A 26745-nucleotide genomic window follows, 5' to 3' on the forward strand; every position below is an offset into this window, starting at 1 on the left:
TATCTCAGCCAGCTTTCCCTGAATGAGATAAATGCTTCCTGAAATCCACATACAACAGGTACCTTAGTGAATATAGCAATATCCGAAGACCATTCCTGTCACTATCTCCTGTTACTTACAGTGATTGATAAGGTGATGGGACTTTGATCCCTTTTTATTAAATTTTTATGGTATATAAAGGGACTAAAAATCAAGAATTCTGGACTTTTTGTGGGGTTTTTTTAAGTTTACATTGTTAACCATTTGAAAAAGGTTTTTGTTTACATTATTTTATTTGAAAAAGGGAAAAAAAGAGGTGACTCAAACTTTTATTAGTGATGTGGCTTTTTCATATTTATTACCTTCCTTTTTACATTTTATTCACAAATTTTTTGTCCCCATAGAGGACTATTACATGCAATCTTGCCAAAGGCTGTCTGGGCATGCTGGGAGTTGTAGTTTTGCAATAGCTGGAGGCACAATGGTTGGGAAACACTGCCCTATCCTCTACCTATGACGCTTTTGTCACCATAGATAAGGTTGCTTCAGTGAACATAACACTTCCTCAATATATTTTACAACTGGTAACATGAGCTTTCCAGGAAGTGAAGACATACTTTCGATATCTTTTCAGTAGTCTCAGTGTTATGCACTGCTATTTTGATGACAGTTTTGAAAGCTTAATACAAATTATTATCTGGATTTGTATGAATAGAGGTTTACCTATCTATTCTATTCTAGGCAACTTTAAGAGGTAAGAAAGCTGCACAGTCCTTTGTCCATATTCTGCTATTCTTTGTTAAACCTTTATATAGACAATATTAACACATTTACAAATGTTCTTCATTGATTCCCTCTCCAATTCCCTTGTTCTTCCAAAATGCTGCTTAGATCATCTGCCAATGTAATCCTTAAAATGAACACACTTTCATAGATTGCACATGTAAAGTGCTGCATTTTACAATTTTTATTTCAGCTTTAACCTGAGTTTCAGACAATTTATTCTGACTAGTGCTAGTTTCTTGATGTAACAAAGTTGCAAATGGGAAATTATATTATTGATATATACAAAAAAATGTTTCTTTTCTAGTATTTGCTAGTTTGAAAAGTACAGTGAAAATGTTTTTTTTTGTGGGACTGTGTATTTCCTGTATTTCCTGTGTATTTCGCCATACAGTAACCATATGGTTCTACATAGATGCTCTGCAGCTCACAGAAGTGAATAAAGTACAGTTTAAAAAAAATCAGTCTAGTAGGCACCGTCACTTCAGGTTTCTTATCATTATTCAGTAAAGTACCAGTAAATAGTACCTGTCATCAAACCGTATTTTCTAAACTAACTCAGATTATATTCCCTTACTACTCCTAACAAACCTTCTGCTTTAACCCCTTAAGGACGCAGGACGTAAATGTACGTCCTGGTGAGGTGGTACTTAACGCACCAGGACGTAAAGTTACGTCCTGTGCATAACCGCGGGCATCGGAGCGATGCCTGTGTCATGCGCGGCTGATCCCGGCTGCTGATCGCAGCCAGGGACCCGCCGGCAATGGCCGACGCCCGCGATCTCGCGGACGTCCGCCATTAACCCCTCAGGTGCCGGGATCAATACAGATCCCAGTATCTGCAGCAGTGCGCGATTTAAATGAACGATCGGATCGTCCGCAGCGCTGCTGCGGGGATCCGCTCATTCAAAACGCCGCACGGAGGTCCCCTCACCTTCCTGCTTCCGGCTCCCGGCGTCTTCTGCTCTGGTCTGTGATCGAGCAGACCAGAACAGAAGATAGCCGATAAGGTTATCATGGGTATCATTTTAATTGTATTGACCCTCTGAATAAAGAATACACATCATTATTACCGTAAATTGTACGGCGTGAAAACGAAACCTTCCAAAATTAGCAAAATTGCGTTTTTCATTTTAATTTCCCCACAAAAATAGTGTTTTTTGGTTGCGCCATACATTTTATGATATAAGGAGTTATGTCATTACAAAGGACAACTGGTTGTGCAAAAAACAAGCCCTCATACTAGTCTGTGGATGAAAATATAAAAGAGTTATGATTTTTAGAAGGCGAGGAGGAAAAAATGAAAACGTAAAAATTTAATTGTCTGAGTCCTTAAGGCCAAAATGGTCTGAGTCCTTAAGGGGTTAAAAAGCTGCGTATCATATATTTTCCATTGCTCACATTGTGTGAGCTTCCAGCAGGAGAAAGTGGGCGTTCCCCAGCAGGTGCAACGTCACTGAAGCCTGCAAGAGCTGTCCCTCACCATGCCCCCCCCCCCCACGTACTTCCTGAGTTTGGTCTCCTGCCAGGCAGGAGGAGACCAAACTAACTGTTGGTCAGGAAACAGAACAGAGCCACCTAGTGGCCGTTTTTTAATCCTTAATTAAAGCCTCAATTAATATATACAGTTTAAGAGAAAAACAAGTATAACAATTGTGACTACTAGAGAGCTTCATTTTGGCCAATACGCCATCCACTGTGTCTCTAGCAATTGCTTGCCTAAATGGAATACAGGAAGGGATAGCAGTCTTCCGTAAGCAAAATAAAGGGATCATAACTCCTGCTCTGCCTTTGTAGGTTTGAGATATTGTAAATAAGAGAGTGGTGATAGTATTAGTAACTGTTCTTGCCTAGTACTGCTGCTCTTTCTGACTCCTGATAGAGAAGACGATACTGTATATGCCAAATCACCATAAAACATGCTCAATATTTGATGACATGGATTTAATCCCAGCCTTCCTATGGCGGTACTGCTAGTGGTGGTGCAGGGATCTAGGATGTTAAAAAAGTAGACAAAAAAGTTTCATTGGGACATCTGAGAGTAGTGGGGTTCTGGACCTATCAGGTAAACAGCCCCCGCTCCAGTCACTACTGATACTTGGAAAGTATCCAGTGGAATTCTTGGATACCACAAGATCAAACAGAATTCTGCCATATAGTTATTAGCCAGACAACAATCATAGGGAGGACAGTTATATCTTGCAAGTCTTGTAGCCAGCACATTAAGGGCACCAATGATTCTACTGTCAATAACCAAACTTTACCCTGTTCACCCCACCATGAACTTTCTATTAACCCCTTAAAAGGGTATTCCGGGCAAAAACATTTTATCCCCTATCCAAAGGATTGGGGATAAGATGTCTGATCATGGGGGGCCCGCTGCTGAGACCCCCCACGATCTCCCTGCAGCACCCGCATTCTATGCGGGTGCTGAATCTCCAGTTTCGGAAACCTCCGGGTTTCTGGGACTGGGGACGTGATGTCACACCACGCCCCCTCCATTCATGTCTATGGGAGAATGGCAAAATAGTATTTAGTCAGCCACCAATTGTGCAAGTTCTCCCACTTAGAAAGATGAGAGAGGCCTGTAATTTTCATCATAGGTATACCTCAACTATGAGAGACATAATGATAAAAAAAATCCATAAAATCACATTGTCTGATTTTTAAAGAATTTATTTGCAAATTATGGTGGAAAATAAGTATTTGGTCAATAACAAAAGTTGATCTCAATACTTTGTTATATACCCTTTGTTTGCAACTACAGAGGTAAAACATTTTCTGTACGTCTTCACAAGGTTTTCACACACTGTTGCTGGTATTTTGGCCCATTCTTCCATGCAGATCTCCTCTAGAGTAGTGATGTTTGGGGCTGTCACTGGGCAACACAGACTTTCAACTCCCTCTAAAAGGTTTTCTATGGGGTTGAGATCTGAAGACTGGCTAGGACACTCCAGGACCTTGAAATGCTTCTTACGAAGCCACTCCTTCATTGCCTGGGCGGTGTGTTTGGGATCATTGTCATGCTGAAAGACCCTGCCACATTTCATTTTCAATGCCCTTGCTGATGGACGGAGGTTTTTACTCAAAAACCCACCATACATGGCCCCATTCATTCTTTCCTTTAAACGGATCAGTTGTCCTGGTCCCTTAGCAGAAAAACAGACCCAAAGCATGATATTTCCACCACCATGCTTCACAGTAGGTATGGTGTTCTTTGGATGCAACTCAGCATTCTTTCTCCTCCAAACACGACGAGTTGAGTTTTTACCAAAAAGTTCTACTTTGGTTTCATCTGACCATATGACATTCTCCCAATCCTCTTCTGGATCATCCAAATGCTCTCTAGCAAACTTCAGACGGGCCCAAACATGTACTGGCTTCAGTGGGGGGATAGGTCTGGCACTGCATGATTTGAGTCCCTGGTGGCGTAGTGTGATACTGAAGGTAGCCTTTTTTTACTTTTGTCCCAGCTCTCTGCAGGTCATTCACTAGGTCCCCTGTGTGGTTCTGAGATTTTTGCTCCTAATTCTTGCGATTATTTTGACACCACGGAGTGAGATCTTGTGTGGAGCCACAGATCGAGAGAGATTATCATTGGTCTTGTATGTCTACCATTTTCTAATATTTACTCCCTCAGTTGATTTCTTCACACCAAGCTACTTACCTATTGTAGATTCAGTCATCCCAGCCTGGTTCAGGTCTACAATTTTGTTTCTGGTGTCCTATGACAGCTCTTTGGTGTCTGTCTCCGGCGGGGCAGGGATTTACATTGTGGGACACGCCCGCATGCGAGTCCCAGCCCATCACTCACAACGCTGCGCTGCCTCCTCCTCTGTGTCTCAGCTCCGGTGCGTGCATCCCCGTCTCCTAGGGCGCACGCAGGAGCACTGAAATTTAAAGGGCCAGTGCGCCCATAATTAGCTGTTGCACCTGACACCACATTATAAAGTCCCTGCACCTCCCACACTTCCCTGCCAGATCTTCAGTGCCCCTAGCCTGAGATTAAGGGGGGGGGGGGTAGCGACCCGGGTGTCGCCTGCCGCAGCAAGCCCATCCTGCCTTGTGGCGAGTTCTGGTGAAGACCAGCGGCACCTTAGACTCCGCTCCCCGAGTCTGAGTCATTAGCCACACAGGTTAGAGGATCCACATCCAGCTCCGTAACATTAGCCATAGTGGAGTTTGGAGTGTGACTGTTTGACTGTTTGAGTTTGTGGACAGGTGTCTTTTATACTGATAGTAAGTTCAAACAGGAGCCATTAATACATGTAAGGAGTGGAGGACAGAGGAGACTCTGAAAGAAGAAGTTACAGGTCTGTGAGAGCCAGGAATCTTGTTTGTTGATCAAATACTTATTTTCCACCATAGTTTGCAAATACATTGTTTAAAGGGGTACTACTGTGGAAAACTTTTTTTTTTTTTTTATCAATTGGTGCCAGAAAGTTAAACAGATTTGTAAATTACTTCTATTAAAAAATCTTAATCCTTCCAGTACTTTTTAGTGGCTGTATATTTCTCTTATAATAAACCAACAAGTAAGGGCTCAATAGTATGTACTAGTATTCAGCCATGTCTCTAGTATTAAAATAGAGAATCATAAACACCCAAAAGAATACACTGAGACAGAACAATTCTTTAAACAAATGAATATAGACTTTATTTAGCAAAAAATAGTAGTGACTATGGTTAAAACCAAAAATTTTAAAAGGAACAGCAACTACGGCGGCATCTGAGCATGGGAAATAGAATAATGGGGATACAGTACATCAATAAAAATATGTAAGATGGGGATAAAAATCCCCAATCCTGATGTATACACACATAGATCAGTATAGGCTGTATAATAAATACTAGCAAATATATACCTGCAAATGTTAACATATACACACAGAAAAAATTGTAGAATATTGCACAATGCCCCAATAAAGATGACCGCAAGAAGAGATATATGCAGTTGTCGCAATGTTAATGCATATAGATACCGTAAGTATAGAGAAAACAGGACACAAGGATTGAACAAGATAGGCCGTAGCCTGCAATCACAGCGGTCCTGCAGGTGAGTCTCAAAATGAAATTAAAAGCCCATAACAGGTTACAAGTGCATAGTGCGGATGTCTTACCCCAGCTCAGGATGCCACCCCAACAATTTTGTTTCACAACAAGCTTCCTCAGGGAATGTATGGTATAGGTAAAGATATGAGTATTTATATAGATATGTAGTCAATAGAATAACAGAAAACAGATGAAGAAATAATAGGCACCTGAGCAGGGGCGGACACAGACAGCAGAGGGCCCCTGTGCAAAGAATGTGCCTGGGCCCCCCCCAGCACTGTGCCCCCTTATGTACCTAGACCCCACCGGAGTGCCTCCACTTACCCCGCGCGTGTAGTGTCGCCACTTGCCTTGTCCACCACAGGTGGATAGAACGGCTCCTGAGGTGGGCTCCGGGTGGCCCCTGTCCCTCTCAGTGTGCGGACCAGGCCCCATGAGTACTCCCCCAGGTCAGCCTGACCCGTATCTAGCTGGGAGGCAGAGGGCAGTGCTCCCGTTTACACTCGCACCCCTTGACTTAGCACGACACCCCTTGGTACCCCCAGGTTCCTTGGCTCCTTAGTAATAGAAGTGACTTACAGGCAGGGCCAGACTGGGACCAAAAATAGGCCCAGGCATTTTAAAATAAACATCCCATTTTTATAGTGGGGGTCTGACTCATGGGACCCCCACCAATCACCTTGGTTCAAGTGGCTCCCCAGATGTTGGAAAGCTGCAACTCCCATCATGTCTGAAGTGACTACAGCTGATGGGACAGTCAGGAGACTACACAATGATATCAGTGACTACAGCTCTGATGGGACAGTTAGGAAAATACACAATGATATCACTGACCTGAGTGACGTCTTCTCTGTTGTCTTTACTTTTCTTCTTCATCTGGTCCAGACACCAGGATTTCTTCCATCTTCTCTGCAGAGTCTGACACCTGGACATCATTGGTTCCTTAATTTGTCAGTAGATCCTCATCCTCTGTATGATGACAATAATCATTATAACCTTGCCAACCACTGTACCCCTGAATATAATACTGCCAACCACTGTACCCCTGAATATAATACTGCCAAATACTGTACCCCTGAATATAATACTGCCAACAACTGTACTCCATTAATATAATACTGCCAACCACTGTACTCCAGGAATATAATACTGCCAAATACTGTACCAACCACTGAATCATCCCATACACCCCACACACTCCATCCTCAGTCTCCTCATCACCCCATACACCCCATCCTCAGTCTCCTCATCACCCCATGCACTCCATCCTCAGTCTCCTCATCACCCCATGCACTCCATCCTCAGTCTCCTCATCACCCCATGCACTCCATCCTCAGTCTCCTCATCACCCCATGCACTCCATCCTCAGTCTCCTCATCACCCCATACACCCCATGCACTCCATCCTCAGTCTCCTCATCAACCCATGCACTCCATCCTCAGTCTCCTCATCACCCCCATACACCCCACGCACTCCATCCTCAGTCTCCTCATCACCCCATATACCTTAAGCACCTCATCATTATTACACAGCTGACACCCCCCCCCCCCCCCCGGTCCTTCTCATCAGGGCTGCCATCAAAAATTTTGGGGCCCCTTACACAGGTCAAGGCCCCCTTCAACCCCTCCCCGTCCCCAGGAAATTTTTAGATTGCATATACTTACCAATGCTGTGCCATAGCACAGAATTGATCAGTGTTATTGGCGCTACCTTACTACAGGCTGTTGAAGCTTTCTGCACTAACAGAGCACAGATCAGACGAGCCGGAGGCAGATAGGTACCCTCCGCTGAATTGATCGGGACACCACAATTTTGCTGTGGTCCTGATCAGCTCCTCTGGGCTATCTGGCAACCTATTTTCATACTATTAGATGCTGCAATGAACTTTGATTGTGGCATCTAATGTGGTTAATGCTGGACATCACCCTGATTGGTGAACTCTGGCATTAGCCACATGTCCCAGCTCTAACCAACCGGTTATGAAGCATAGAACTGGAGGGGGGTAGGACGTACAATTACACCCTGCAACCTTAAGGAAATACACATATACAGCCTCATATGCGTACACAGCCTCTATATACTCATACACAGCGCCAATACACACATATAGTCATGGCCGTAAATGTTGGCACCCCTGAAATTTTTCTATAAAATTCTCACAGAAAAGTATTGCAGTAACACATGTTTTGCTATACACATGTTTATTCCCTTTGTGTGTATTGGAACTAACCCCCAAAAAAGGGAGGAAAAAAGCAAATTGGACATAATGTCACCAAACTCCAAAAATGGTCTGGACAAAATTATTGGCACCTTTTCAAAATTGTGGATAAATAAGATTGTTTCAAGCATGTGATGTTCCTTTAAACTCACCTGGGGCAAGTAACAGGTGTGCGCAATATAAAATTCACACCTGAAAGCAGATAAAAAGGAGAGAAGTTCACTTAGTCTTGGCATTGTGTGTCTATGTGTGCCACACTAAGCATGGACAACAGAAAAAGGAAAAGAGAACTGTCTGAGGACTTGAGAACCAAAATTATGGAAAAATAGCAACAATCTCAAGGTTACAAGTCCATCTCCAGAGATCTAGATTTGCCTTTGTCCACAGTGCGCAACATTATCAAGAAGTTTACAACCCATGGCACTGTAGATAATCTCCCTGGGCATGGATGGAAGAGAAAAATTAATTAAAGGTGTAAACGCAGGATAGTCCGGATGGTGGATAAGCAGCCCCAGACAAATTCCAAAGACATTCAAGCTGTCCTGCAGGCTCAGGGAGCATCAGTGTCAGCGCGAACTATCCATCGACATTTAAATGAAATGAAAGGCTATGGAGGAGACCCAGGAGAACCCCACTGCTGACACTGAGACATAAAAAAGCAAGACTACATTTTGCCAAAATGAACTTGATTAACCAAAATCCTTCTGGGAAAACATCTTGTGGACAGATGAGACCAAGATAGAGCTTTTTGGTAAAGCCCATCATTCTACTGTTTACCGAAAATGGAATGAGGCCTACAAAGAAAAGAACACAGTACCTACAGTGAAATATGGTGGAGGTCAATTATGTTTTGGGGTTGTTTTGCTGCCTCTGGCACTGGGGCCTTGAATGTGTGCAAGACATCATGAAATCTGAGGATTACCAACGGATTTTGGGTTGCACTGTACAGCCCAGTGTCAGAAAGCTGGGTTTGCGTCCGAGATCTTGGGTCTTCCAGCAGGACAATGACCCCAAACATACATCAAAAAGCACCAAGAAATGGATTGCAACAAAGTTCTGAAGTGGCAACAATGAGTCCAGATCTAAATCCCATTGAACACCTGTGGAGAGATCCTTAAATTGCTGTTGGGAAAAGGCACCCTTCCAATAAGAGACCTGGAGCAGTTTGCAAAGGAAGAGTGGTCCAACACTCCGGATGAGAGGTGTAAGAAGCTTATTGATGGTTATAGGAAGACACTGATTTCAGTTATTTTTTCCAAAGGGTGTGCAACCAAATATTAAGTTAAGGGTGCCAATAATTTTGTCCAGATCATTTTTGGAGTTTGGTGACATTATGTCCAATTTGCTTTTTTTCCTCCCTTTTTTTTTTTTTTTTTTTATAATCAAAGCAATGCTTTATTAAGAAAAACATAGATAGACAAGCCACGGTAATTAAGGCAATAATAGCAGTATAAAAGTCAAGCTCAAGTCATCACCTTCGCTCCTACAACAATTTGTCATCGGAATAGGGATGCCGCGGCTAGTTAGATGAATCTGAACAGTAAGACACAACATTGCATCAATAATAAGGAAACCAGGTAATAACTGGAGGAAGAACACGTAAGTATAAAAGTAGGGGGAGGGGGAGAAAAAGGTGGGGAATGCTGAGAATAGGAATAAAAGAGAAAAGAAAAAAGAAAAGGGTCAGGATCAGCATAGCTGTGGTCGGTGTGAGGAGGATACTTCAAGACTGCAGTAGGAGCACTTACTTGAGGTTGGAGTCGCGGTCGCCGCCAGGGTCCCCAATCTCGGAATGTCCTCACAGTCCTGCGACACGACAGTCAATTCCAGGGGAGAGGCCTCTCTAAGTAAGAGGGGGGGGGGGGGGGAGGGGTGGAGTCTGGTTCTCTAGGCCTCTCTATAGAGCCGGGAATTAAGGAAGTGCAACCATGGGCCCCATATCGATGTGTATCTAGCGGAGCGGTCACTCGAGTCGGCCAAGAGTTCCTCCATGCGGCTCACAAATAGAATCTCTGTGTACCAGTCAGTTATCATTGGGGGAGCACAGTTCTTCCATTTCTTGGGTATCACTGACCTGGCAGCCATGAGCATCATGTTGGCTAAGAGTCTAGCAGGCGATTTCCTAGAGGTGGGTATGATAGACAGGAGGAGTCCCTTCGGGTCGTTGGGGTATGTCACCCCTGTCACTAGGGCGATTCGGTCGATCACCGTAGACCAAAAGGTCGTGAGGGAGGGGCAGGACCACCAGATATGGGACATGGTCCCCGTCTCTGTGCCGCAGCGCCAACAAAGGTCAGACACTGTAGGGTAGAATTTGTGTAACAAGGCCGGAACCCTATACCACCTAGCTAAGATCTTGTAGTTAGTTTCTTGCGCCCTACATGATATAGACATCTTGTGGCACATTACATAGGCTGTCATCCAATCAGAGCGAGCGATGGTGGTGTGTAGTTCCTCCTCCCAGGCCGCTTCGAATTTGGGGGGTTCACGAGCCGCTTCTTCCATGAGAAGGCTGTACATTTGAGAAACTGCTTTATAAACCGGGGAGGAAGAAACACACAGCTCTTCAAAGGGCAGGAGGGGTCGGGCAAGCCTTAAGGAACGTCCTGTAGTGTTAATGAAGTGTCTCAGCTGAAGGTACTGCATCTGACTTAGAGGCGTCCTGAGGTGTGACGGTACCAGTTCCGTGTAGGGTTTCAGTTGAGTACCGCTGAGGAAACATCTGATGGGCAGAGGCGAGTGATGACCTAGGAAGGATTCAGTCATCATGCCCGGTGGGAAACTAGGGTTACCAAGGATCGGGGTCAGAGGGCCATCGGCCGCCATGATCCGGGACCTCTTCGAGTATCTGTCCAGGGAAACGATCAGTTCCCTGGACACCCAGGGGAGAGACTCCAGCACCCGAGGAGAGTATGTGTTCGGTGGTAGCCAAGGGTACAGGGCTATATCTGTGGCAGTCCCATACTCTTCCAGCGCCACCCATTGTCTAGAACCCCGACCGTGGATGAAATCTAGGAGTCGGGTCAAGGTAGCTGCTACATAGTAAGCCTGACAGTCCGGTACCGCCAGACCACCTGCCCGCTTCCTCCTGACCAGAACCCTGCCAGATATCCTAGACGGTCGTCCCGCCCATATGAAGGAGCGTATCATTCTGTCTAGTTTTTGGAAGTAAGAGCGCGGGAGCGCCAGTGGGATCGCCTGGAATAGGTATAGCAGTCGGGGTAGGAAGTTCATTTTAATTATATTAGCTCGCCCCAGCCAAGAGAAGGTGCCAGTTGTCCATTTACGCAGGTCCCTGTCTAGTGTCGTCGACAGAGTCTGGAAGTTAAGGGCAAAGGTAGCTCCCGGGTTTAAGGGAATGTGTACGCCCAAGTATTTAAAGGACTCAGTAGTCCATTGAAAAGGGTGTTCTCTCTTGAGACCCTCTACGGTGTCTATCGGGAGGGCTATTGGCAAGGCCACACTTTTGGACATGTTGATCCTATGGTTGCTATAGTGGGAGTACTGCCGTATGACCGACAATGCTGCCGGTAGGGAGGTGCATGGAGAGGCTAAGTAGAGTAGGAGGTCATCTGCGAAAGCAGAGCAGAGGTGCCCGCTCCCCCCCAGGGTAAATCCCTGAACGTCCGGATCAGATCTCAGGGCAGTCAATAAATGCTCCATGCATAAGATGTAGAGGAGGGGGGAAAGCGGGCACCCGTGGCGCGTTCCGTTTCGGATGGGAAATGGGGAAGACAGGGACCCGTTGACTCTCACCCGTGCCTGGGGGTCTCGATACAGGGCCATCACGCGTCCCATCATGGCAGGACCCAGGCCTATCTGCTCCAGCGTTGCTCTAAGGAATCCCCAGTCCACCCTGTCGAACGCCTTCTCGGCGTCGAGAGAGAGGAGCAGTAATGGCTTTTTGAGTGTAGCAGCTCTATTAATTACCGAGAAGGCTCGAACAGTGTTATCTCTCGCCTCTCGGGAGCGCATGAACCCGGACTGGTCAGGGTGGACTAGGGGGCCGAGGACCAACGCTAGACGGTCTGCCAGCAATTTGGCGAACAGTTTAAGGTCTACATTCAGAAGAGATATGGGTCGGTAGCTGGAGCAAAGACCCGGGTCGCGTCCCTCTTTGGGAATTACTGTAATATAGGCACTGAGCGATGCAGTGGGAAAACCCAGGTTCGGGGCGATGCTATTAAACGTCTTGCAAAGAATGGGGAGCAGGCTATCTTTTAGGGTTTTGAAAAACCTGGCCGTGTACCCGTCCGGTCCCGGGCTTTTGCCAGTAGGAAGATGTGATATTGCCTGGGCGATCTCCTCTTCCGAAAACGGGGACTCAAGGGCCTCTATGTCCTCCTCAGATAGACGAGGGAGGGACGTACTCTGAATGTAGTCATGCAGGGATAATGGGGGAAGCGGAGAAGGAGGGGGTGTTGACGGGGTGGGGATATTGTAAAGGTCATGGTAGTATTTCTCAAAAGCCTTAAGTATGTCGGCCGTGATGAACGATTTGCTACCTGACGATGTGTTTATGGATGGGATGAATAGCGCTGACCTCTTCTCACGGAGAGCTCTTGCCAACTGTCTGCCTGGCTTATTACCCCATTCATAAAATGTCGAGGCGCATTTCTGACTATACTGTCTCAGGGAGGCGTCTAGGAGGGAGCGGATTTCATGGCGAGTTTTGGTGAGTTCCCTCAGCGTGGACTCAAGTAAGGTCTGTTTGTGCAAGGCTTCCAAACTACGGAGCGTCTCAAGGAGGCGCTTCAGCTTGGCCGCCTTCTCCCTCTTAAGCCGGGAGCCGTGGCTGATCAGGATTCCTCTCAGTACACTCTTGAGAGCCTCCCATTGGATCGGCTGAGATGTCTGATCGTTTGCATGATCAGACTGAAAGTGTGCGATTGCAGTCCTCAAGTCTGACAGGCAAAGGGTGTCCAGTAGGAGGGACTCATTAAGCCGCCACGAAAACCGCGGGGTGGTCAAGGAAGGAATCGTCACAGTACAGTACACCGTTGCGTGGTCGGATAAGTACACGTGGCCAATTTGTGAGGAGGATAATCTAGGGAGGTGGAAGTGTGAAAGAAAGACGTAATTTGCCTGCTATATGAGCTATGAGGGGAAGAGAAGTGCGTATAGTCCCGGTCACTCGGATGCTGGAGGCGCCACACGTCACACAGCTGAAGAGAGTGCAATTGCCTCTTAAGTCTACTCAGTTGGCGGTAGGAGATAGCCGATCGACGTGTGGACGCATCGAGCAGTGGGTGTAGCGGGATATTAAAGTCTCCCCCTAGCAGTATCATACCCTGGGCAAAGTGGGAGAGTTCTTCCAGAGTCGCTATTAAAAAGGGCACTTGGCCACTATTAGGGGCATAAACCGTCGCTACCGTCACCACCTGGTCCAGCAAGGCTCCACGGACAAAAAGATAGCGAGCGTTTGGATCTACCCGGACAGCCTGTACACTGAATGGAAGTGAACGGTGTATACCAATGGACACTCCCTTCGAGCGGGAGTCCGGGTTGGAGCTATGGAACCAGGTGGTGAAGTATCTGCCTAACCTATCCGGGATATGGCCTGATTTAAAGTGGGTCTCCTGCAAGCATAAAAGTCTGACCTTATTTTTGTGCATATGGTAGAGAATTTGTGTCACGATGCCGGCTGGCAGGTAGTGGATCCTCTGTGCCAGAGAGGGATTGGCGTGGACCGTGCTAGTGGATCGGTTCTAAGTCACTACTGGTTTTCACCAGAGCCCGCCGCAAAGCGGGATGGACTTGCTGCGGCGGTAGTGACCAGGTCGTATCCACTAGCAACGGCTCAACCTCTCTGACTGCTGAAGATAGGCGCGGTACAAGGGAGTAGACAGAAGCAAGGTCGGACGTAGCAGAAGGTCGGGGCAGGCAGCAAGGATCGTAGTCAGGGGCAACGGCAGGAGGTCTGGAACACAGGCTAGGAACACACAAGGAAACGCTTTCACTGGCACGATGGCAACAAGATCCGGCAAGGGAGTGCATGGGAGGAGGTCAGATATAGTCAGGGAGCAGATGGAAGCCAATTAAGCTAATTGGGCCAGGCACCAATCATTGGTGCACTGGCCCTTTAAGTCTCAGAGAGCTGGCGCGCGCGCCCTAGAGAGCGGAGCCGCGCGCGCCAGCACATGACAGCAGGGGACCGGGACGGGTAAGTGACCTGGGATGCGATTCGCGAGCGGGCGCGTCCCGCTGTGCGAATCGCATCCCCGACGGCCATGACAGTGCAGCGCTCCCGGTCAGCGGGACTGACCGGGGAGCTGCAGGGAGAAAGACGCCGTGAGCGCTCCGGGGAGGAGCGGGGACCCGGAGCGCTAGGCGTAACAGTACCCCCCCCCTTAGGTCTCCCCTTTTTTTTGTCCGGTGACTGCCTCCCCTGGGATGAGGACACCGGGACAGAATGGATGGTTCCCTCAACGGCAGGCAGTACAGCAGGAGTAGGAATGGGGAGGGGGGGCAGAGGGTGAAGCTTGGCACGGGGCAGGGAGACACCAGGACGGGGGCCATGGGGAGGCACAGAGGCTTGCCTGACGGGACTGGGAGGGGGGGAGAGGCACTTCCTGTGGCAGGCAGAGTCCCAGTTCCTGATCTCCCCGGTGGTCCAATCAATGGTGGGGGAATGAAGCCGGAGCCAAGGCAGACCGAGGAGGACCTCAGAGGTACAGTTGGGGAGAATGAAGAACTCAATCCTCTCAAGGTGGGGTCCAATAGACATGAGGAGGGGCTCTGTGCGGTAACGCACGGTGCAGTCCAATCTGGCTCCGTTGACCGCGGAAATGTAGAGCGGCTTGACGAGACGGGTCACCGGGATGCTGAATTTATTAACAAACGACTCCAAAATAAAATTTCCAGAGGCACCGGAGTCCAAGCAGGCCACGGCTGAGAGGGAGGAGTTGGCTGAAGAAGAAATCCGCACGGGTACCGTGAGACGTGGAGGAGCAGACTTGGAACCAAGAGACGCCACACCCACGTGAGCTGGGTGCGTGCGTGCGTTTCCCAGGCGTGGAGGACGGATAGGACAATCCCTCAGGAAGTGTTCGGTACTAGCACAGTACAGGCAGAGATTCTCCATGCGGCGTCGTGTCCTCTCTTGAGGTGTCAGGCGAGACCGGTCGACCTGCATAGCCTCCACGGCGGGAGGCACAGGAACGGATTGCAGGGGACCAGAGGAGAGAGGAGCCGAGGAGAAGAAACGCCTCGTGCGAACAGAGTCCATATCTTGGCGGAGCTCCTGACGCCTTTCGGAAAAACGCATGTCAATGCGAGTGGCTAGGTGAATGAGTTCATGTAGATTAGCAGGGATTTCTCGTGCGGCCAGAACATCTTTAATGTTGCTGGATAGGCCTTTTTTAAAGGTCGCGCAGAGGGCCTCATTATTCCAGGATAATTCTGAAGCAAGAGTACGGAATTGTACGGCATACTCGCCAACGGAAGAATTACCCTGGACCAGGTTCAACAGGGCAGTCTCAGCAGAAGAGGCTCGGGCAGGTTCCTCAAAGACACTTTGGATTTCCGAGAAGAAGGAGTGTACAGAGGCAGTGACGGGGTCATTGCGGTCCCAGAGCGGTGTGGCCCAAGACAGGGCTTTTCCAGACAGAAGGCTGACTACGAAAGCCACCTTAGACCTTTCAGTGGGAAACTGGTCCGACATCATCTCCAGGTGCAGGGAACATTGGGAAAGAAAGCCACGGCAAAACTTAGAGTCCCCATCAAATTTATCCGGCAAGGATAGGCGTAGACCAGAGGCGGCCACTCGCTGCGGAGGAGGTGCAGGAGCTGGCGGAGGAGATGATTGCTGAAGCTGTGGTAGTAACTGCTGTAGCATAACGGTCAGTTGAGACAGCTGTTGGCCTTGTTGCGCTATCTGTTGTGACTGCTGGGCGACCACCGTGGTGAGGTCAGCGACAACTGGCAGAGGAACTTCAGCGGGATCCATGGCCGGATCTACTGTCACGATGCCGGCTGGCAGGTAGTGGATCCTCTGTGCCAGAGAGGGATTGGCGTGGACCGTGCTAGTGGATCGGTTCTAAGTCACTACTGGTTTTCACCAGAGCCCGCCGCAAAGCGGGATGGACTTGCTGCGGCGGTAGTGACCAGGTCGTATCCACTAGCAACGGCTCAACCTCTCTGACTGCTGAAGATAGGCGCGGTACAAGGGAGTAGACAGAAGCAAGGTCGGACGTAGCAGAAGGTCGGGGCAGGCAGCAAGGATCGTAGTCAGGGGCAACGGCAGGAGGTCTGGAACACAGGCTAGGAACACACAAGGAAACGCTTTCACTGGCACGATGGCAACAAGATCCGGCAAGGGAGTGCATGGGAGGAGGTCAGATATAGTCAGGGAGCAGATGTAAGCCAATTAAGCTAATTGGGCCAGGCACCAATCATTGGTGCACTGGCCCTTTAAGTCTCAGAGAGCTGGCGCGCGCGCGCCCTAGAGAGCGGAGCCGCGCGCGCCAGCACATGACAGCAGGGGACCGGGACGGGTAAGTGACCTGGGATGCGATTCGCGAGCGGGCGCGTCCCGCTGTGCGAATCGCATCCCCGACGGCCATGACAGTGCAGCGCTCCCGGTCAGCGGGACTGACCGGGGAGCTGCAGGGAGAAAGACGCCGTGAGCGCTCCGGGGAGGAGCGGGGACCCGGAGCGCTAGGCGTAACAGTTTGTGACCTCTTCTCCGGAATGTTGAATCCCTGAACGTTCAGGGTGGCCATCTTCACCTCCGCCATGGAGCGTTATGACTGTCTGCCGCAGAACGTAGAATAATAGGACACCGTGGAGGGACCCCGATGGGAGGCGAGTCACACCAGACAATCTGAAAATAAGAAGGAGAAAAAGAAGGGGACAAGGAATAGGATCAGTGAAACAGAACACTCAAAAATAAAATAAAAAGAGAACAACCAACCAAAAAAGCAAGCCCAAGCGCCTGCAAGGTAAAACTAGTGGCAGAAAAAATCGTCTGCCAAACGGGTGTAGAGTACCTACACCGACCCTATGTGGGGTAGTGCTAAGCTAGCAGTGGGAGGGCTCTCAGCTCAGCTACTCTGAGGCGTGTCAAAATCAAAGTACATGGAAAGCGTCCGTCCACGGCCATGGTGGGACGATGAAAGCGACCCTCAGGAGGGCCACGGTAGGCATTAGATAGGGGGAAGTGTGTAAGTGAGGTCACCAAAGGTCTGGGTATAGAGCAAAAAAGGAGGAGTAAGCGTAGATGGTCCCATGACGGGAATGCACAGGAGGGTCGGAGGACGGGGGGAGGGGGGGGGGGAGAGGGGCGAGCATGTAAAGGGGAGGGAGAGGAAGGGGGAATTTGATCAAGGTGGACGGGGAAAGAGAGGGAAGTGGAAGGAGAGGGGGGGGGGTATGAGATCAGGACCTGAAGAGGAGGATTGGGTGGGAGGGGGGGGGGACTCTGTAAGATCGTCAATGGGGAGGGCGATTAGTATCCCGGTGGGCGAGGGGGGGGGAGTGGGAGGGAGCACGGGCAGGGCAGTTGGGGCAAAGGTACAGAGGAGGGAGTCGGTAGGCAGCAGGGGTGGTGGGACGGTGTAGGGGGGGGTATAGGGGAGGAGGGAAGAGGGCGAGGAGAAAAAGGGAGGGACATGTGGTGGGGGGGGGGTATACAAGGGTGGGGAGGGGGACAGCCAGGTATTTCACATTACTCCACTTGCTAATCCAGACGAGCAGGTCAGAGACCAGCAACAAACAGGTAAGCTAGTCAATCAGTCCTCTGGGGCGGGTCCCAAGGAGGAACATCTGGATCTCCTCTGTCGCTGTGGCTGCGGCCAGCCTGGGTTGGGATGTCTCGCTGGGGGTCTCTGGGAGGGTCTGGAAACCGGAGGCACAGCATACGGATCCCTCAGGAAATTGTCCCAATCCGGCAGGGTCAAGGGCGGTAAGCCCAACGAGGAAAGGAAGAGCGGTAAGTCCCTTGGTTCCCGCAGGGAGGCCGATACCTCCCCGGCTGTAATGTGTAGGGCAAAAGGGAAGCCCCATCTGTAGGGTAAATTTCGATTCTGAAGTTCTCGCAGTAGTGGTCGTAGAATCGCTCTCTGACGCAAGGTGCGTCTGGACAGGTCAGGGTACAGCTGTAAGGTTGCTCCGTCAAAGTCCACATCTCCCCGCAGTCTTACTTTTGTCATGATCTGTTCCTTCAGGGCATATTCGTGGACTCTGCATATTACATCTCGTGGGCGCGTGGGGTCTGTACTTGGCGCCCGGAGTGCTCTGTGTACTCTGTCGAGTTCAATGTGAGTATCCGGGGGGCGCCCCAGTAGTAAGTTGAAGATCCCAGTGACAGTGGGGAATAATTCTTGGTTTCTTGTAGCCTCGGGGAGGCCCCGCATACGAATGTTGTTCCGGCGACTTCTGTTCTCTACGTCGTCGAGATGGTCTGCCATCGCCAGCTGTGTAGAAGATTGAGTAGATAAGGAGGACTGCATGCCTCTTATAGTGTCCAACGCCGTGGCCTGGAAGGTCTCTAGGGCTTTCACCCTTTCCTGTAGGTCAGAGACATCTTGCTGGACAGGGTGTAGGTCCTGGCGCCAGGCATGTTTCAAGTCGAGTGCTAAGGCTGACAGATCGCTTTTGGTAGGCAGGAGAGCCAGGAGCGCTTGCAGTTCGGGGTGCCCCTTTAACAAGGCGACCGCTTGGGCCGGGGGTGGCAGCGTTGAGGAAAGTGGGTCCCCAAGGTTTTGAAGTGGGGCGAGGCGATGCTGGAACTGTGGGTGAACTGCAGGGGGCCCAGTTGGTGGAAGGCCTATAGTCGTCACAGGATGCACATCGTGGGGCCCTGGGGTGCCTGGTGCAGGGTTGTGAGCCAGTATCGGGCCAGCAAGATCCCAAGCAGTCCCAGGGGCAGACCCCGAGGGGTATGGGCCGGCTGTCAAGGTAGCGGGGCGCAGAGCTTCACCCTCATCAGCATCCGAGCGGGACAGCTGGGAGCACAGGGAGTCTCTAGGGCTACGAAGAATGGAGGGGATGCTTTGGGAAGGGGAAGCAGCCGCCTCCCCTGGAGGATCAAGGGCACGTGGAGGGGAACGGTAGGGGGGAGGTGTGGGATCAATCTCTCCCTCTGGTCCTACCTCGTCCTCAGTGGCCATGGAGGGGCCGAGTCTCTGTCCTCTAAGTTCACCTCCCAAGCCGGGGAGCAAGGAGGGCCGCCGGAGACTCTCAGGGGTCGGGTTCCCCGTGTCGGAAGGCGGACCCGCTTCTGGTTGCTGGGGCTCACCCCTAGGAGGACGGGAGCCGTGGTCCATCCATCCCTCGTGGTGGTCTGAGAGGGAGGGCTGTGATGAGGTGCACTGAGTTCCCGTGCGCAAGGGGAGTCTCGTGGTGTCTTCTTCAAGTCCGGCGCAGGCCGCAGGCCTTTTTTGGTTTAGTTCTAATACACACAAAGGGAATACACATGTGTATAGCAAAACATGTGTTACTGCAATCCTTTTCTGTGAGAAATACTTCATTTTCTTGAAAAATTTCAGGGGTGCCAACATTTACCATTATGACTGTATATGGCACTGAATACATAATCTGAGACTTTAAATCCTCTCTCTGGCAGACCACATTCTCTTACTGCGTGCTATCAAATGAATGGCATTTAACCCATACAGTGCATACAACATAACTGTTCTTAGGACATCTTCATATCTGCAGGTACTATTAGTTACCCAATGCCCACATTCTAAGATTAGTCACATGAAGTAAACAAACAATCCTCCACATTAGTGTGAAACAAAAGCTGTTATCCTGATTTTGCTTCCTAATTAGCTTTCCTTTTTCTTTTAGACTCTATACGTTTCCGGCTGTCCTGTCATCAGGAATTGATGTGACAGTATTTACAGTCATAAATATGTGGCTTAGCGTGCATATGACACGACGATGAGGGCGGCCATAACACATACACACACACTACCCCTATATACACACACACATGGCCATCATACACAGCTTCTATATGCACATACACTGCCGCTATATACACACATGCATCATACACACATATACAGCCACTATATACACATACACTGCCACTATATATACACACACTGCCCCTGTATACACACATGGCCATCATACACATACACAGCTTCTATATGCATATACACTGCCACTATATAGACACACACTGCCATCATACTCACATGGCCATAAATAAATACACTGCCTCTATATACACACACAGCCCCTGTATACACACATGGCCATCATACACATACACAGCTTCTATATACGCATACACAGCTTCTATATAAACATACACAGCTTCTATATACACATACACAGCTGCTATATACACACACTGCCCCTTTATACACACACACTCTGCCCCCATACACACATGCACTGCCCCCATACACACACACACACACACAGCCATCATACACTGCCCCCATACACACACACACACACACACACACAGCCATCATACACTGCCCCCATACACACACACACACACACACACAGCCATCATACACTGCCCCCATACACACACACACACAGCCATCATACACTGCCCCCATACAAGTACCTGTGTGCAGTGTAGTCTGCTGCTCCGCTCCTCTATTGCAGGCAGTGGGCAGGAAGAGGAGGGACACGTGAGCTGACGTCACTGGCCAGCTGCTACTAGCAGGCCCTGCTGGTAACTGAGAGCCGCGCACAGGCATGTCTCATACCAACTGCAGCCCCTGACATTTTAAAGTGACAGAGTGCTACCCTCCGGACGGCGCTCCCTCTCGCTCCAGCCCCCGCTGGCCAGTCTGGGCAACAGACAGGGCAGGGCTGGAACATAAGAAAAAAGAATGTGATGCAGTCAGTCAGTGTACAGTAAGGCTCCCCCCCCCCCCCAGCCGTCAGTGAGTGACAGTCACTCACTGACTCGCAAGAAAGAGTGTTGGGGCCAGTCGGGCCTCCCTGAGGGTCTGGGCCCATTACTGGGGTACCGGTTGTACCCCCCTGATGGCGTCCCTGCCTGTCTGTCTCACCCGGACGGTTTAAAGGTAAATTACTGCTGTCAGCGGCAGGTCCGGGACCTGTTGCTGCAGCATTTAGTATGAAGTACTGGCAGGGGGCCCTGCAGGGGCCCAGACTGTGAGGCCCAGGCTGTGACCTGGGCCACTAGGTGGGCCCCCTAACACGCTGGGCCCCTGTGCAGCCGAACCGGCTGAACAAGTGATATGTCCGCCCCTGCACCTGAGGATAGAAGTATTCATAATCCAACATCCGGACGCCATTATTAGAGGAACTGCGCATGATTGGTGCATAGATGACGCAGTGCGTCCACTGCATCATCACGCCAGAAAGTACACACGCAGATCCAGAACCGGGAGGGACAAAGAGTATCTCGCGATGTCTGGGGAGATCGCGCGCATGCGCATCTCAACGGAGGTTCGCCCGGTGGCCATCTTTGATGAGGGAAACATGAATATAACATGTATTTGTGCCCATTTTCAATTTCATAGAGCAAATAATTATAAATAATAACAGCAGAGCAAGTTATAAGTGATAAAAACGTGCCATGCAGTGCAAAGGGAATGTGCAAAAACAAGTGCCATGCAAAAAAGAAGAAAAAACACTCTGCAAAAGGTGAATGATGTTTGGTAGTGCTCAAACAAAGGAGGTTTCAACGGGTAGAGGCCATACCAAAACCTGTCAAAAAGTGACAAAGGATACGAGAAACAGGGATAATATAAAAAAAAAAAGATTTTTGATATAAAGTGGAAAGTGACAAAATTGTAAGGAGTCATAGATAAAAATAGCAATAATATTAAAGACGTGAATATATAACAAATATGATCCCAAATTGGGATATACAACAATATGTGTGTCACTGGGGACATTTTTTAATGTAAGGCTATAGACTCGTGGAGGGTTATATGTGTATACTTGTATAAAAATGATGGGCAACCAACAAATGTGGAAAGAGATCAAAAGGACTTTTTTTTTTTTAAATAATAATTTTAGAAAATGTATCAAAATCTTGACTTGTCCACCGAATAACATGGCTGACATGGGCAGTGTCTCCATCTCTTCTTCTCTTTCATCAGGACCGGCCATGGTGCACTAAGAAAAACACAGGAAAAAAAGAGAACACCAAGGCACAGATACCAAGGACAAGAAAAGACAAAAAGAAAAGAAGAAAAGGAAGAAGAAAAAAGACGCAAGCAGACACAGACAGAGAAACAAGAAAGAAAAGGTAAGTATCAAGCACATAAGGGGAGAGAAAGGAGAAGGAAAGGGGAGGGGAGGGGAAAAAAAGGGGGGGAAATTGGGGGGGGAGAGAAAGGGAAGGAAAAGAGAAAGAAGAGGGATAAAGTGGGAAACAGATGAGACAAAGAAAAGACGAAGGAGAGAGAATGTAGAAAAACACAAGACAAAGAAAAATGCAGAGAAGAGGAAAGAAGAAAAAAGATGAAAAAAGACCAAAAAGAATAGAAAACTACATAAGTACCAAATTAAAAACAATTAAAACCATACTACAGTAGACAGTTCAAAATCAATATAAGCTAAATATTATATATAGGTGTAAAACAAAATTACAAAAAGGGCGCAAAACTATTATGTTCGTTGAGCCCATGGGGACTGACAGTTTTGAGGGTAAAAATCTATCTGGATTCTTTTTGTGCCAATGTTTTCCTCCAATTCCCACCTCTTGGTGCAATCAATGTTCTATCGATCCCTGTTACCTTGAGAAGTTTGCCATCACAGTTATGATGTTCTCGAAAATGGCGGGGTATTGTCTTCAAGGTAGTTGGGTCCTCCACATCCTTTGCAGCTTCAATGCCCACGATGTGCTCCCACACCCTCCTCCTTAGCTCTCTGGAAGTTAAACCTATATAAATTAGGTGACAGGGCAGGTGGAGTAATAAATTACACCAGATGTGCAACAATTGATGGTGTGTGTGATGGTAAACTTTTTATCACCAAAGGAATTAACAAAATCTTCAGCCTTTTCTATATTCGGGCATGCTACCCCCCCCCCCCCCCCCCCCCCCCACAGGGCCTGCAGCCACATTTGGGTCCCTTCAAGCCAAATAAACCAGTGGTTTGTCTGCTTTTAAGGTGACTATGCACCAATATATCTGAGATTCTTGGCCCGTCGGTACGTAGTGGAGGGTTGTTTGGACAGGGATGGTGTTAGTGTCTGATCCATTGTCAATACCGACCAATGTTTTTTAAGTGCCTTCTGCATTTGTCTCCACCTAGTAGTGTTGTACAGTGAAATGTACCTCACCTGCACATCCAGATTTTGTTTCTTCTTCTGGGTGAGAAGTGTAGGTCTTGGTGTCGATTTGGCTCTTGTATATCCCCTTTGGATGTCCACTTTTCTGTATCCCCTCTCATGAAAATGGGGTGGAAAGGAGGAGAAAAAACAATGGGGCGCTCCCTGTGTGAAAAATGAAAATACCCGCCACCGACACCTATGGTGGCGTACTGACCTTGAGTCGATAGTACACAATGGTGGTGAGAAGGAATGGCGACAGTCTGCTGCTCTCACCCCTTATTATTCCGTCTTCCAGAGGTGGACGGACAAAAATGCAAAGTAGGAGGAGTAAAAATGGGGAGTATGTTGAGAGCGCTACTGTCAGATGGCGATGGTTGAAGTCAAGAAACGGTATGAGCCAGCACTTATGCAGGACTAACTTTTATTGAAAAAAGAAGTCAAGAAAGTAAAAACAGGACAACGTGTTTTGGCGCTCGCTGGCGCCTTCCTCAGGTCCACAATCATAAATTTGTGTAGTCCTAGCCGGAGTTCCTGCATGTCCGATTGGCGATTGATTGCTCCAAGCCTGAAATCCAGGTTTGAGCAATCAACCGCCGATAATACTGATCCCTGCCATTGAATGCAATGGCAGTGATCAGTGTATTGAATCAATGCACTGCATGTTATAGTACCCTATGAGGGCTATAACATTGCAAAAAAAAAGTGAAAAAAAAAGTTAATAAAGATCATTTAACCCCTTCCCTAATAAAAGTCTGAATCACCCCCCTTTTCCCAATAAAGAAAAAAACTGTAAATAAGAAAAATAAACATATGTAGTATCGCTGCGTGCGTAAAAGTCCAAACTATAAATATATATAATTAATTAAACCGCACGGTCAATGGCGTACGCGCAAAAAAATTCTAAAGTCCAAAATAGCGTAATATGGTACCGATAAAAACATCAGGTCACGGCGCAAAAAATGAGCCCTCATAACGCCCCGTACATGGAGAAATAAGTATACATTTTCCTACATGTAGTTATGATTTTTTTCAGAAGTAATACAAAATCAATCCTACATAAGTAGGGTATCATTTTAACAGTATGGGCCTACAGAATAAAGATAATGTGTCATTTTTACCAAAAGATTTACTGCGTAGAAATGGAAGCCCCCAAAAGTTACAAAACAGCGTTTTTTTCTTCCATTTTGTCGCACAATGATTTTTTTTATCTGTTTCGCCGTAGATTTTTAGGTAAAATAACTAATGTCACTGCAAAGTAGAATTGGTGGCACAAAAAATAAGCCATCATATGGAATTTTATGTGCAAAATTGAAAGTGTTATTATTTTTAGAAGGTGATGAGGAAAAAACGAAAATGCAAAAACTGAAAAACCCTACATCGTTAAGGGGTTTGGGCCCTAGCAAATTTTCGTTTTTGCAATTTTGTTTATTCCTCTTCCCCTTCCAAAAATCATAACACTTTCAATTTCACACTTACAGACCCATATAAGGGTTTATTTTAGTGTCACCGATTGTACTTTGTACTGACATCACTTACTTTATAACATAATCTGCAGTGAAACAAAAAAAAAATTATTTGTGGGGCGAGATAAAAAAAACTAAATAAAAAAAACACTATTTTGCACATTTTGGGGGCTTCCGTTTCTATGCAGTGCACTTTTTGGTAAAAATGACACCTTATCTTTATTCTGTAGGTCCATACGGTTCCAAGGATACCCAATTTATGTAGGTTTTATTTTATTTTACTACATTAAAAAATTATAACTACCGTATTTTTCGCCGTATAAGACGCACTTTTTTTTGGGGGGGGGGGAATACACACCTATCGCGGCGGTCCCTGCAGCCATCAATGTCCAGGACCCGCGGCTAATACAGGACATCACCGATTGCGGTGATGCCCTCTATTAACCCTTCAGACGCGGCAATCAAACCTGACTGCCGTGTCTGAAGGGAAAGTGACACTAACCCGGATGCTCAGTCGGGCTGTTCGGGACCGCCGTGGTGAAATCGCGGCGTCCCGGACAGCTTACAGGACCTTACCTGCCTCCTCGGTGTCTGCTCTGTCCCAGTGTGCGTAGCGATGTGATGACGGCGACGGAGAGCGTGGATCCCGGGGAAGACGACGTCCGGAGAGTCGGGGACACCACAGGGACGCGGTGACAGCGATGGAGCGACATCCAGGGCAGCGGTGATGGGTCCGGAGCGGCGGGGACACGTGAGTTTTACCTCCTATACCAGTGGTCTTCAACCTGCGGACCTCCAGATGTTGCAAAACTACAGCATGCTGGGAGTTGTAGTTTTGCAACATCTGGAGGTCTGCAGGTTGAAGACCACTGTTGGGTTTAGAATCTTTATTTTTTTAGATTTTGCACCTATAAATTGGGTGCGTCTTATACGCCAGTGCATCCTATAGGGCGAAAAATACGGGTACATGCACCAAAATTAGTATGTTTAAAATGATCTTCTGACGCCTATAACTTTTTTATTTTTCCGAATATGGGGCGATTTGAGGGCTCATTTTTTGCACTGTGGTATGTAGTTTTTATCAGTACCATTTTTGTTTTGATGGGACTTTTTGATAGCTTTTTATTAATTTTTATGGTATATGAACAATTTTGTACTCTGGTATTTTTTTACGTGTGCGTGTGCACCATCGACCGTGAGGTTTAGTTAACCTTATATTTTAGTAGTTCAGACATTTACACACGTGGCGGTTCCACATATGATAATTTTTTAAATTGCAATATTTTATTTAAAAAGATAGGAAAAGGGGGGTGATTCAAACGTTCATTAGGGGAGGGGCTTATTCACGTTAATTAACTTTTTACACTTTTCACTTTTTTTTTCTAGCCCCCACAGGGGGCTATCTTTTGATTGCATACACCATGCATAGCATTGCACGCCATTGCATAGCATTGATCAGTGTTATCGGTGCTCTGCTGCTCCAGCCTACATGGCAGGCTTGGAGCAATAGAGTACCAATAGGCTTGGGCACAGACATGGCAAATTAAGTTTAATGTGGATAAATGTAAGGTTATGCACTTGGGCTGTAAAAACTAAATTTACAATTATGTGCTAAATAATAAGACATTAGGTACAACTTCTACGGAAAAAGACTTAAGGGTATTAGTTGACAGCTAAACTTTAGTGATTAGGGCCAGACAGCTGCTGCCAAGGTTAACAAAGTCATGGGATGTATCAAGAAAGGCATAGAGGCTCGGGACAGAAACATAGTTTTGCCTCTGTATGAATCACTAGTCAGACCACATATGGAGTATTGTGTCCAAATTTGGGCACCTGTATATAAGAAGGACATGGCTGAACTGGAGAGGGTGCAGAGGAGGGTGACAAGAATAATTGATGGAAGGATTACAGGACCAAGACAGGATATTAAGCTTGGGGTTATTTAGTCTGGAGAAAAGACCTTTCAGGGGCAATATGATCACAATGTACAAATATATGAACGGACAGTACAGAGATATTTC

At 47.8% G+C, this 26745-nt stretch overlaps 1 protein-coding gene across 1 annotated transcript in view; it reads left to right on the plus strand.

Annotated features, from left to right (window-relative positions):
- Positions 1 to 595: 595 nt before the first annotated feature.
- Positions 596 to 26745, plus strand: part of NLRC4 (NLR family CARD domain containing 4) — a 52436-nt gene continuing 26286 nt past the window's right edge. The window contains exons 1-2 of the mRNA XM_056563372.1: positions 596 to 733; positions 22084 to 22232. The gene's annotated coding sequence lies outside the window, so the exon portion shown is untranslated. The remainder of the gene's footprint in view (positions 734 to 22083; positions 22233 to 26745) is intronic.

Source organism: Hyla sarda, chromosome 3, assembly GCF_029499605.1.
Source record: "Hyla sarda isolate aHylSar1 chromosome 3, aHylSar1.hap1, whole genome shotgun sequence".
Classification (NCBI taxonomy): Eukaryota; Metazoa; Chordata; class Amphibia; order Anura; family Hylidae; genus Hyla; species Hyla sarda.